The sequence below is a fragment of the Myotis brandtii genome, unplaced genomic scaffold, assembly GCF_000412655.1.
Source record: "Myotis brandtii unplaced genomic scaffold, ASM41265v1 scaffold105, whole genome shotgun sequence".
Classification (NCBI taxonomy): Eukaryota; Metazoa; Chordata; class Mammalia; order Chiroptera; family Vespertilionidae; genus Myotis; species Myotis brandtii.
Window position 1 is genome coordinate 1683494 of NW_005353538.1, and position 11483 is coordinate 1694976.

An 11483-nucleotide genomic window follows, 5' to 3' on the forward strand; every position below is an offset into this window, starting at 1 on the left:
TTCCTCCAGAAATGAACAACAGCGCCCTTCACGGGGGAGAGCAAGCTGGTGGCTCAGCTGCTGCCTGGGCCTGTGCTCACCTCACAGCACGGCCGCCAGCTTCCTCCTCCCCGAGGGGCAGGCACCGCTCCCCTCACAGGAGCAGAGCAGCTGGACAGCGGCTTCCCCAGGATGGAAGGAGGGAAAGGGCTGGTTTTAACCCGCGGCTCTGGCATGGCCTGGGTGCCAGTCTCCCTCTTTTTCTTCCCGAAGCCCATGAGGTTTTGTCACACTAGAGGCCAGGCTGGTCTAGAAGAGGAATTGAACCCTGCCGTCTGCAGGGGCTGAGGGCCTTCAGAAGTCCCTGGCCGACGAAGCCTTTCTGTGCGGTTACGTGATGAGTTTTGTGCGTTGACCCCTTAATTCCGTCAGAGTGTGAGCTCACACAAGCCTGTGGCCAGCGGCTTCTTGGGAAGCAGCTCATCTCTGCACGGGGGCTCCGAGGGGCACGTTCCTGCCTTGAAAACTGGGGGCCACATCCCTAGTCGGCAGGTTCTGGGTGTCACTCCTTTAGGGTCCCAGGGGCGCCGTGGAGAGCCACGGGGCGGGTCCAGGCTGCCATCTTGTCGCACCGCGTGCGCCTTCGCAGCAGAAGAGGCCGCTCCACCTGTGGCCCGCGCTGCGCTGTTGGACGGAACTGCCATTTCCCTGCGGTTTTTGTTTCTGTCTCGGTAGGAGGATGTGCCGTGTGCGCAGACACCTTACTTAGCCCTTGATCTCTTTGCCACATCAGTTAATGACCGTCTCGGCACTTTCTGGTGCATATTGACATGTGAGATGAGAACTGCCGTATGAAAGGGGCAGGTTTGTGGCTTTAGCATCGAGCAGCGGCTCCTGAGCTGCTCTCCGGCGAGGCCTGCGCGGACGGAGCAGCGAGGCCCCGCTCCTAAGGCTGGAGCGGCTGCGTAGCCCTCGATCTCTTTGCCACATCAGTTAATGACCGTCTCGGCACTTTCTGGTGCATATTGACATGTGAGATGAGAACTGCCGTATGAAAGGGGCAGGTTTGTGGCTTTCACATCGAGCAGCGGCTCCTGAGCTGCTCTCCGGCGAGGCCTGCGCGGACGGAGCAGCGAGGCCCCGCTCCTAAGGCTGGAGCGGCTGCTAAGGTTCAGGGATTTTTAAATCCTCGGGTCCCAGTGTTGGTGGCATGCAGCGGGCCATGCGGGCGCATTAGGGAAAGGCTGGCTCCCAGCACCGCTGCTGAGGACCCGCGGGCATAGTCCTTGGGAAGAGCAAGCGGCACCGGGCGCGCCCGGCGGGGCGGCGGGAGAAGGCCTGCCTGTGGGAACACCGATTGGGAAGCGGTGATTTAAAAGCAAAAGATTCCTGAAGCAAAGAAGCCTTGAGTTCTTATCTGGGGTGTGCAGGTCACCCCCGGGGCTTCTGGGGGATGCGTGTAGGCAGAGGAAACGGCAGGTGGGTGGTGAGCGGGGCACTGGGTGTCGTGGGAGAGATCAGAGAGGTGGGTATATTCTAAACGCGTTCTGTGTTCATCTTCAATGTATTGCACGTTGTGTGCACGAGGCTGACTGCTCACTCAGGGGTGCTTGCCGATGCCACTCAGGACCCCCTCGGAGAGCTGCTGACCTGGCGGAGGGACCCTCAGCTCTCCTAGAGGGATTTCCCCTGGGAGCATTCACGAAAACGGGGTAGCGGGCCAGAGACGGAAAGGAGAACCTGCACGCAGAGGTTCCTGTTTTGCCTCCGCAGCCACCTCGGGACGCACGCATCTGCCTGCTCTGACCACACCTCCCTGGCGCCGGGGGCATCAGACCCCAGCGGCTGCAGCGAGCGGTGGCTGTCAGACACTCGGGGCGGCCTCCTCTCAGGTAAGTGGCTGCTTTGTGTTTCCTGAGCAGCAATTGCACTTTCTTCTCGGAAGGAGCTGAACCTTAGCGGTAGCCCTTTGGGATGGCGAGGCCTCGATCACAGACCTCAGGCTCCGGGTGGGGGGACCATCAGAGGCCGCCTGGCGGGGGTGCAGTTGCCTTTCTGCAGTGGAGAGTGACTTCTGTGAAGACCTCAGAACAGAGGAGTGAGGTTTGCTCTTAATAGAAGAGTAAATGGTGATGATAAGCTTTGAAGCTCAGCTCAGTGCAGAAAACCACACACTTGCGGCTTCAGGCAGAGCCCGGCGGCTGTCTTGGGCCTTATGGCGGGACTCTCCTTCCCTGTTGTTCCCTCTCAGCCTGAGACAGACTAACGTTTAACCTCAAGGAGCCAGGGACGTAGACCTTGCAAGAGAGCCAGGCCGTGTCCGTGCTCGCCACCTCTGTGTAGCCCTGGCCTCGGGAACGATGGGTGTGGCAGGGGTAGGTCACCTGGTCGGGAGGATGAGCAGGGGTAAGACTTCCAGGTCCCCTTCTGTCACCCGACGGACACTGGGCGGAGCGGTCTGCTGAGGCCGGCCCGGAGGGTGTGGGTTCCTGACCGCGTGCGGGAAAGATTTCACAATGCGAGTCCAGGTGATTGTGAGTGTGTTCATCAGAGCTGGGTCAGAGACAGGAAGGCTTAGGTAGAAGTCGCAGCAGGAGCGAGCCAGACGGGGCTGTGCTTAGCTCCGTAAAGAGTAGGAAAGAAGTGAGCCACACTGGGCTGCGTGAACTCACTGGGAAGCACAAGTGACAGGGACAGGAGTGAGCCACACAGGCTGCTGTCAGCTCACTGGTAAGTCAGGAAGGGGGCCTTGGAGACGGGTTCAGCTGGGGTCAGCTTGGGATGAACTGCTGCTGCCTGCTGCACCCCAGAGAGCAGGTCTTGTGGGGACCCTGAGAGTTGAGGAGAGAGAAAGTAAACAGTCCATGCCTGAGAAGAGGCCAGGTGTGCTGGGCCTTTGTTTGGAGGGTTTTTATATCTCTGCTGGCGGGAGTCCTAGGGAGGTCTCAGGGGAGGGTCTTACAGAATATTCATTAGTTTCCCAGGTGTGGCCTTCGAAATGTTGATACTTCACGGTGAGCCTATAGGGGAGTTTGGGATTATTCTCTGGTCACCTTCACCGCCTTACTTTTATCTTGGGTCTGTCTGGCTCTAGTTCAGGGGTGGGCAAACTTTTTGACTCGAGGGCCACAATGGGTTCTTAAACTGGACCGGAGGGCCGGAACAAAAGCATGGATGGAGTGTTTGTGTGAACTAACATAAATTCAAAGTAAACATCATTACATAAAAGGGTACGGTCTTTTTTTTTTTTAGTTTTATTCATTTCAAACGGGCCGGATCCGGCCCGCGGGCCGTAGTTTGCCCACGGCTGCTCTAGTTGTTGTTGTTTTGGTTATTTGTTCCCCTGACTCCATCTGTCCTTGGGTTTGGCTGGCACAAATGGCGTAAATTGGGTCTTTGTTATCTGTCTGCCTGACCAGCGTGATTTAAGCTCTGTGTTCTCTGGTTAGGGAGGGGAGGTATAAACCATTTGCTCTCAAGTGGCCTTGGTTAGGGAAGATAGAGTCACTGTAAAGTGTTCAAATTGTTTGGCCTTGTTTAATGATCTCGTCTCAGTTTCCCGGTTGCACTTGCCCAGGAATTTTCCCAGCTTCTTACGCTCCTGCCTCACTGATAGTAGAGGGTTGACGGCTGTAACCTAGACGGTGTTCAAGAAGCCTGTAACCCATCAGTCTGCATTAAATGGTCTTAATAGGAAAAACGAGGACATATTTTAAGAGGTTCATGCCTCATGGCTGTTGTGTGGACTCATATATCTAAGGCCGTTGGAGACCCTGAAGGGCACGCAGAAGGCAGGCGGACGGCTGTGGAGAAGGGCAGGCTGTGCAGTGCTTTTGCTCAGTGGTTGGTTGTCCTTACGAGGGGCGGGCACTTTGAGACAGCACCTCTCCCGATTTTGTCTTGTAATGAAATATGTGGGGGTCTTACTGTTCTGAGTCTCTTTTCTGAAGATTTTTTTCTGTCATAATTGGGTCAAAGATAACAACTCCCCTACACGTTTAATGATAGGGAAGTGGATCCTGAGTTACAACTCCCCAGGAGTGATAGATATTTGCCAGTTATTATAACTGCAAGAGCCATGAGCTCAGGTCGGAACATTTAGCCAAGGTAGGAGACAACTTACTCTGTAGAATTTATCTCAAAGATATCTGCTGAGGAGATAAATCAGTCTGTGGAGAAGGAAGCAGGGCAGAAGTTGAGAATTCAAAGGGAGTCTGTTATTATTAAGGTGCATCTGAATGCTTTTCTGGATTTTTAAAGACTGAGATTTATTTTATATACTGTATGTCCTTACTTCATGTCATCAATAAGTTCTTGGTAACTGTGACTTTAAAGGAAATGATGTATACTGAAACTGATCTTGCTATAGATTGATATAATCAAGAGTTACATTCTTACAGCATATTCCTACTCACGAAAGCATCACCTAACGTCTAAATAAAGACCCAAACACTTCTGATATTAAACATTGAAATAAAAGTGAGCTACACATACATTTAGGAAAGATTGATAAAAACTAGTAAGATAATTACTTTCCAGATCACTTTCTCCAGTTCAGGGTCGCAGGTGGCTGTGTCTATCGCTGCAGCTCATGGGCAAGGAAGGAACCACCCTGGACAGGACCCCTTCCATCACAGGACCACACACACCCACACCCACCTGCGCAGCACAGGACAATGGAGCTGTGCCAGTTAACCTAACGAGCCCAGCTTTGGGATGTGGGAGGAAACCAGACTCCCTAGAGAAAACCCGCACAGATATGGGGAGAAGTGCGAACTTCACAGACAGTGGCCCTGGCTGGGAATCATTTTTTAAAAATATACACATTTTTATTGATTTCAGAGAGGAAGGGAGAGGGAGAGAGAGATAGAAACATCAATGATGAGAGAGAATCATTGATCAGCTGCCTCCTGCATGCCCTACACTGGGGATTGAGCCCACAACCCGGGCATGTGCCCTGACTGGAAGTAGAACTGTGGCCTCCTGGTTCATAGGTTGATGCTCAACCACTGAGCCACACCGGACAGGTGGGAATCATTGTTAAAAAAATCAACATTATAAATGAAATGATGTTGAAAAAAAATGAGGTTATTTGAGGGCTGATGTGTATAAATAGTTGACCCCTGAACAACATGAATTTGGACTGTGTGGGTCCACTTATATGTAGTCTTTAAAATAAATATGTATAGAGCTGTAACTATATTTTCTCTTATTATTTTTACTAGCACTTTTTAATAACAAACAGTCGATTAATACATACTTTGTATGTTATAAAAATGCTATTAGTAGTTAAGTTTTGGGGGAGTCCAAAGTTATACTTGGATTTTTGAGGGTCTGCACCCTCAACCCACATGTAAAATTCAGAATTTTATTAGTCAGATACATACTCCTGAATTTATATATACACACATGTGTATTTAGAAATTCCTGAGGCAGACTAAGATGGTGGCAGACTAGGTGGAAGCTACATTCACCTCCTCCCAGCACCAAACTGGAATTACAACTAAATTATAGAGCAATCATCCTGAATAACCAACTGAAGACTAGCCGGAGAGAAGCCATATAACCAAGGACTTTGAGAAGGAGCCGCATCGAGACTGGAAGAAGTGCAGAGGTATAAGAGGGCTGACTGGGCTGTCATAGGCAGCAGCTGAAGTTCTGGAGGGATATCTCAGCTGTCGGGGTTCTAAACTCCAAGCCAGGCTCCCCAGCCTAGAGCACCAGAACTGGGAAAAGAGCCCACATAGCATCCAGCTATGAAAAGCAATGGGGTCTCTGTCCACTAGGGAGAGATGGTTAGCGACACAGACATCCTCTTTAAAGGGCCAATGCCCCAAATTTTGTTTGTAGCCACTTACCCTGGGCTCTGGCGGAGGGAGGGCAGAGTGGACTAGAGCTTCATGGGGAGAGTCTGGGGTGGGTGGCTCTGGGGAGAGAGCTAAGGGCTCAGCCACCAGGATCCCTGTGCTGAGTCACTCCTTTATACTGTAGAAGCCATCTTTCTCGGGCAGGGAAATCTGGTCCATACACATAGCCTGTGGGGCAGCAATAGCCCCACCTACTGGAATGCCTCTCTCCCCACCCTATGGAGCTTATGCCTTGCTGAGGAGTACAACGAGAGGCTCTAAGTCTAACTGGAGCCTGCAGGCGGAGGCAGATCTCTGTGAGCTTTGAAACACTTGCTGACCTGCCCCCCAGGCCTGGTGCTGCCGAAAGCCAGCCTGGTATGCAGCTTAGTGCTTTCCACATGCAACCAGGCCCAGCAGAGAGAGCCATAAGCTGTGTATCACTGATAGCTTCAAACAGGCTGCCCAGGGCCAGGCACAGGCAGTGTCTGAAATTGGCTTGCACTGGAGTCTCTCTCAAAAGGCCCAGAGTCAATACACCTGCTGGTTCAGACAACAACGGAACAGGGATCCAGTAAGCGTCACAAGCAGCATATCTGCAGGGAAATCTCAACAGGCACCAAACCCTGCTGAGGGAATTCTGCTTCGTGTGATCACCTGCCCAGCAGCTTGCACACCACGGTCAGGGTTGAGCATCACAGTCAGCCAGCCAGAGGGTCGATCCCATGCACGAATGGGCCAATAGCAATCAAGACTCAATTATAAGAGAAGGGCCCACATTGCATACACAAGGGGGATTCCAGAGCACCCAGCTCAGATGATCAGGGAAACTGTGCCACTGGGTCCCACAAGACACCTACTATATAAGGCCACCCTAACAAGACTGGGAGTAATAGCAGTTCTATCTCATACACAGAAACAAACACAAAGAGGCAGCCAAAATGGGGAGACAAGGGAACAGACCCCAAATGAAAGAACAAGAGGATTGTCCAGAAGAAGAGCTAAATGAAATGGACCCAAGCAATTTATCTGCTAATGAGTTCAAAGTAATGATTATCAGGATGATCAACAGCATGAAAAAGGACATAGATACCACAAAAAAGGACCAGTCAGGAATGAAGAATGCAATATCCAAAATCAAGAATACACTGGAAGGAAAAACAGTAGGTTGGATGAAGTGGAGGATCAAATCAGTGATTTAGAAGACAAGGTAGGGAAAAACACCCAATCAGAGGAGTAAAAAGAAAAGAGAATTTTTAAAAAATGAGCATAGTTTAAGGGACCTTTGGGACATGAAGTATAACAACATTCACAACATAGGGACACCAGAAGGAGAAGAGAGAGAACAAGGGATTAACAACCTATTTGAAGAAATAATGACTGAAAAATTCCCTGACCTGGTGAAGGAAAACACACAAGTCCAAGAAGCTCAGAGAGTCCCAAACAAGAGGGACTCAAAGAGGCTCACACCAAGACACAACATAATTAAAATGCCAAAGGTTAAAGATAAAGAGAAATCTTAAGCCACAAGAGAAAGGCAGTTAGTTACCTACAAGGGAGCTCCCATAAGACTGTCAGCTGATATCTCAACAGGAACATTTCATGCCAGAAGGGATTGGCATTACATATTCAACATGTTGAAAAGCAAGGACCTACAACCAAGGCTACTTTACCCAGCAAGGCTATCATTTAAAATTAAGAGAGAAATGTTTTCCCAGACAAGAAAAAGCTAAAGGAGTTTGTTACCACCACACCAGTATTATAAGAAATGTTAAAGGACTTGCTTTAAGAAGAAGAAGGAGGAGGAGGGAGAGAAAGAAGGAAGAGGAAAGAGGAAGGAGGAGAAAGAAGAAGAGGAAAAAGAAAAAAACCCAGGAACACAGTTAAAAAATAAAATAATAGTAAATATGTACCTATCAATAATTACTTTAAATGTAAATGGCTTAAATGTTTCAATCAAAAGACATAGGGTAGCTGAATGGATAAGAAAACAAGACTCATACATATGCTGTCTTTAAGAGACCCACCTGAGAGCGAAAGAAAGACACAGACTAAAAATAAAAGGATGGAAAAAGATATTTCATGCAAATGGAAAGGAAAAAGAAAAGCTGGGGTAGCAATACTTATATCTGATAAAATAGACTTTAAAAGCAAGCCTATAGTAAGAGACAAAGAAGGCCACTACATAATGATAAAGGGAGCAATCCTACAGGAGGATATAACCCTTGTAAACATTTATGCACCCAACATAGTAGCACCTAAATATGTAAACCAAATCTTGATGGACATAAAGGGACAGATTGACAGTAATACAGTCATAATAGCAATTTTAACACCCCATTAGCATCAATGGATAGATCTTCCAGACATAAAATCAACAAGGAGATGGCAGCCTTAAATGACACATTAGATCTAATGGATTTAAATGATATCTTCAAAGCATTTCACCCCAAAGCAGCAGGATATACATTTTTTCAAGTGCGCATGTAACATTTTCTAGATAGACCACATGTTAGGACACATAAAAGTCTCAACATATTTGAGAAAATTGAAATCATATCAAGCATCTTCTCTGACTATAATGTTGTGATACTAAAAATCAATCATAAGAAGAAAACTGAAAAACACACAAATACATGGAAGCTAAATAACATTTTACTAAACAGTGAATGGGCTAACAATGAGATCAAGGAAGAAATCAAAAGATACCTTGAAACAAAGGAAAATGAGAACACAACAACCCAAAATCTGTGGGACACAGGAAGAGCAGTCTTAAGAGGGAAATTCATAGCATTACAGGCTTATCTCAAGAAACAAGAAAAAGCTCAAATAAGCAATCTAACTTGACAATTACGGGACCTTGAGAAAGAATAATGAACAATTCCCAAAGTGAGCAGAAGGAAGGAAAAGATCAGAGCAGAATAAACAAAACAGTCTAAAAAAACAATATAAAAGATCAATGAGACCAAGAGCAGGTTCTTTGAAGCGATAAACAAGATCGACAAACCTTTAATCAGACTCACCAAGAAAAAAGAGAGAGGACCCAAATAAATAAAATCAGAAATGAAAGAGAAGTAACAACTGACACCAAAGAAATACAAAAGATGGTAAGAAAATGTTATGAGCCGCTATATGCCCACACATTGGACAATCTGGACGAAATGGATAAAACCCTAGAAACATACAGTCTTCCAAAATGAATCAGGAAGAACCAGATAATCTGAATAGACAGATTACAACTACTGAAATGAAACAGTAATAATAATAAAAAAAAAAAACTCCCAACAAACAAAAGTCCTGGACCACTGGCTTTCATAGATGAATTTTACCAAACATTCCAAGAATAACACATATCCTTCTCAAGCTATTCCAAATAATTCAAGAGGAGGGAAGACTCCCAAGCTCATTTACAAGGCCAGCATTATACTAATTCTAAAACCAGATAAAGACACTACAAAAAATTAAAATTATAGGCCAATATCTGAAGAACATAGATGCTAAAATCCTTAACAAATTATTCACAAACCGAGTCCAGCAATACATTAAAAAGATCATACACCATGATCAAGTGGGATTTATTCTGGGGATGCAAGGTTGATACAATATCTGCAAATCAATAAATGTGATATACCACATAAACAAAATGCAGAATAAAAACCACATGATCATATCTATAGATGCAGAAAAAGCATTTGATAAAATCCAGCACCCATTTATGATAAAAACTCTCAGAAAAGTGGGAATAGAGGGAACATACCTCAATGTAATAAAGGCCATATATGACAAACCCATAGCCAACGTCCTTCTCAATGGGCAGAAACGACAAGTGTCCCCCTTAAGATCAGGAACAAGACAGGGATGCCCACGTTGACCACTCTCACTCAACATGGTACTGGAAGTCCTAGCCACAGCGATCAGACAAGAAGATGAAATAAAAGGCATCCAAATTGGAAAGGAAGAATAATAAAACTGTCATTATTTGCAGATGACATGATACTGTATATAGAGAACCCTAAAGATGCCACCAAAAAACTACTAGAATTGATCAATGAATTCTGTAAAGTAGCAGGATACAAAAGAAATATCCAGAAATCATTTTGTATACACCAATAATGAATCATTAGAAAGGGAAACTAAGAAAACAATTCCATTTACAGTGCTTAAAAAAAGAATAAAATACCTAGGAATGAAATTTAACCAATGATGTATAAGTCCTGTACTTGGGAAATAATAAGACACTGAAAAAAGAAATTGAAGAAGATACAAATAAGTGGAAACATATGCCTGTTCATGGATAGAAGAATTAACATCATTAAAATGTCCGTACTACCCAAGGCAGTCTACAGACTCAGTGCAATTCCTGTCAAGACACCAGGGTGTATATCACAAATATTCCACAAATTTATACAAAACCACAAAAGACCCCAAATAGCAACAGCGATCTTGAGAAAGAAGAACAAAATTGAAGGAATCATGCTACCTAATATCAAACTGTACTGCAAAGCCAAAGTACATAAAACAGCTTGGTGGCATTGGCAAAACAGACACGTAGATCCATGGAACAGAATACAGAGCCCAGAAATAAGCCCACATCTTCACAGTCAGTAAATATTGTACTACAACGGCAAAAACATAAATGGGAAACGACAGTCTAGTCAATAAATGGTGTTGGGGAAATTTGGACAAATGTGTGCAAAAAAGTGAAACTAGACCACCTTTTTACACCACACACACGACAAGACTAAACTCAAGCCCTAACCGGTTTGGCTCAGTGGATAGAGCATCGGCCTGCAGACTGAAAGGTCCCAGGTTCGATTCCGGTCAAGGGCATGTATCTTGGCTGCGGGCACATCCCCATGATCAATGTTTCTCTCTCATCGATGTTTCTAACTCTCTATCCCTCTCTCTTCCTCTCTGTAAAAAATCAATAATATATATATATTTTTAAAAAGACTAAACTCAAAATGAAATAAAGGCTGAAATGTTGGACTCGAACCCAGAAGACTCCTAGAAGAAAACCTAGCAGTAGAATCTTGGACATTTCCTACAACAATATTTTTTCTGATGTATCTCCTCGGGCAAGGGAAACAAAAGCAGAAATAAACAAATGGGACCACATCAAACTAAAACGTTTTACGCAGCAAAGGAAACCATCAGCAAAATGAAAAGATAACCCGCCGAAAGGGAGAACATATTCACCAATAATACATCTGATAAGGCTTAATATCCAAAATTTATAAAGAACTTATAAAACAACACCAAGAAAACAATTCAATTTAAAAATGGGCAAAGGATCTAAATAGACACTTCTCCAAAGAGGACACACAGAAGGCCAAGAGACATATGAAAAGATGCTCAATGTCACTAACCATCCGAGAGGTGCAAACTAAAATGACAATGAGGTACCACTCACACCTGTCAGAATGGCCATTGTCAGTAAATCACAAATGACAAATGGCGGTGAGGACGTGGAGAAAAAGGAACCCTTGTGCACTGTGAGTGGGGATGCAGACTGGTGCAGCCACTGTGGAAAACTGTGGAGGTTCCTCAAAAAATTAAAAATGGAACTGCCTTATGGCCTAGTCATTCCACTTCTGGGCATTTATCTGAAGAAACCCGCAACACTAATTGGAAAGAATACGTGCACCCCTATGTCCA

The 11483-nt window shown here is 45.7% G+C and overlaps 1 protein-coding gene across 4 annotated transcripts in view; it reads left to right on the top strand.

The window, feature by feature from the left end:
* The first annotated feature begins 977 nt into the window (after window positions 1-977).
* AMICA1 (adhesion molecule, interacts with CXADR antigen 1) overlaps window positions 978-11483 on the top strand; it is a 42223-nt gene continuing 31717 nt past the window's right edge. Inside the window, exons 1-2 of one of the 4 annotated variants that reach the window (XM_005856796.2) lie at window positions 978-1148; window positions 1753-1871. The gene's annotated coding sequence lies outside the window, so the exon portion shown is untranslated. Of the gene's footprint in view, window positions 1149-1752; window positions 1872-2068; window positions 2355-2401; window positions 2710-5338; window positions 5594-11483 lie in introns of those variants that run through there. The other 3 variants (XM_014539154.1, XM_014539142.1, XM_014539148.1) reach the window with 3 other exon arrangements.